Source organism: Vollenhovia emeryi, unplaced genomic scaffold, assembly GCF_000949405.1.
Source record: "Vollenhovia emeryi isolate VEMERY1.0 unplaced genomic scaffold, V.emery_V1.0 DF939175.1, whole genome shotgun sequence".
NCBI lineage: Eukaryota > Metazoa > Arthropoda > Insecta > Hymenoptera > Formicidae > Vollenhovia > Vollenhovia emeryi.
The window spans coordinates 1125906-1128312 of NW_011967191.1; the positions used below are offsets into that span (position 1 = coordinate 1125906).

Genomic DNA, 2407 nt, shown 5'->3' on the forward strand with positions numbered 1-2407 from the left:
ATGGTTTTGTCTCTAACTTATTCGAATCCTCGTTCGATTAATTATTAAGTTTCTAATTCGTTCGAATCATTTGAATAAATTAAATACAAACACAGAACAGATGATTTATTTCACACAAGTAACAAATGACATAAAAATGTAAGACACGTATGTACCTCATGCTCTCTCCGCTGTTGCCCGATGTTTCCTCCTCCTCCTCTCAGATTTCCTTGTTGCACTTACACAACACTCACTCGCGGAAATCATCGATCGCGCGAAATTTCAGGCACTCCCGTACACGATGTGAAATACCGTGAAACGCACAAAATATTATTAGAGACGTGACTTTCTGTCATACAAATTACGTGCAATAAGCGACTTTCTTTACTTCCTGTCCGTTCGAGTTGCGAAGATCGTTGAAGTTCGTACAAATTTCTCTCTTTTCCCGAAAATGGATTACGCGAAATCGATAGATAATTAAAAGCGCGATGCGTAAATGAGATGTAACCGCGACAAAATACCACGGTTTACATTCATAATTTAGATGAATTAGTCTCGTGAAATATCTAACGCGTTAATAAAGAGCTGTCGCCTCAACATGTAATTCGTTTCTCATTACAAGTTGTAGAAACTTAATAATTAATCGAGATACGTTACTTGTTACTGATGTGTACAAATTAATAGCGTTTTAGCCTTATATTCATCGCGATCGAGTCTTGGAAACTAATAACACAAAAGTAATAACACACGGAGCGACTCTCGCCACTGCTTGCCGACTCGACGTTCGACGAGCGAATGATAGCGCGGCGACCTTCGGGTACACAATGGCACGCAAACGTCATGCGTCACCGCGCCGAGAGAAAAACTACGAACGTTGAGAATTCAAGCGACGCAAAAACACAATAGATTGTTTTTGACCGACGTGTTTACGGCGCTACGTCATTTCTTGGAATCCGTGCTCGGTTTTCGGCAAAGGTTTACGGCGCCGTACGCAGGATCATTCACGCGACGACAGTCGAATTGAACGATCATGCCCGCGCCGCTTCGCATATACGTATTGTTCTTTCTTGATACGCGATCGCTCTCTGTGAATAATGAATGATCGATATCATCGTGCGATCGTTGAATTCCCGCAATTTGTGTCAGTGATTTGTGCGGGTATCAGTGCGACGATGTAATCGAACAGTTCGTAGTGGCACTCGAACTCAGTGACAATCGGACTCTGTGACAATCAGACTCTGTGACAATCGGACTCTGTGACAATCGGACACAGTGAGAGCCGAAAAAGTGGCATTTGGATACAGTGAGAGTGACAAGTGACTTTACAAACGGAAGTATAAATTCGCGAGTGTGTTGGAGGACAGCTGAGACAACGACACCTGAGAGGAGGACACCTGAGTGGAGGAGGAGGAGGAGGCATCGGCCGCCATTGCAGAATCAACGTAGATTCAACTCCGCCGCTGCGCATCGTGTCAGTGAGTGAAAAGTTTTTTATTAATTTAACGGAATCTACATTTTTAGATCGTAGTTTGTAGATACATTTCGTAGATCCGTTACGTTAAAATGGATAGGTTACAAATAATTTCGCGTTTTATTTAATATATTTAATTAAAAAAAATCGTTGAACTACATCATAGATAGAAATTACGCGAAATATGACGAATACTATCGATGTATTCGGCCAACTAATCTCTCGTAGCCTATCTATTTTTAATAACAGAATTGATATACATATGTATAAATTAGAACAATATTGTATGACGTGAGATTCCAATAAATTTTGTCGAGAATACTTAAACTTGAAATTATTTTCATACTTTATTTGAGATTATCAATTAACTGCAATATTCAATTATAATATCGGTATCACTCGTGGGGCAAGTTGCTTTTTTCTGGATCTTACGTCATTTATTCTGCATGTCTCGCGATACTCTCAAGATGCGTCTTGCATGAATACATGCATAGTCGCACGCATCTCGTGTATTCTTGTGGTCAATTTTCGCGGTCGGTTTTCGCGATCAGTTTTTTACAACATGTTTAAGAAATTATTGTTTAATTTCATCGCGGAATATAATTAAAATACATATAACACAAAGTAAAATTTTTTTCTACAATATATTTATGTGCTTGAATTTTATATTCAAAGAGTGAGTTACGAAGAGACGGTCAGTACTTTTAAAAACGGACTTGCTCGCTCTTATATGTATATTGCCGTCTCGCTCGCTCTTATGCCCATTCTACACCTAGGGATGATCCTACTTGTGGCTCATCCGATACTCGCTTCTATACCTAAAGCTAACCCTACTTACAGCTTATCCGAGGGAGTAGTATAAAGTGTAAAAGGTTTACACTTTGGTTGGTTTCCAATCGTACCAAAGTACAACTACAGTGTACCTTTTACACTTTATACTACTTCCTCGGATAAGCT

General features: G+C 39.5%; 1 protein-coding gene across 1 annotated transcript in view; it reads left to right on the forward strand.

Moving 5' to 3' along the window:
- Positions 1-1053: 1053 nt before the first annotated feature.
- LOC105563486 (synaptotagmin-5) overlaps positions 1054-2407 on the forward strand; it is a 34782-nt gene continuing 33428 nt past the window's right edge. The window contains exon 1 of the mRNA XM_012015105.1: positions 1054-1454. The gene's annotated coding sequence lies outside the window, so the exon portion shown is untranslated. The remainder of the gene's footprint in view (positions 1455-2407) is intronic.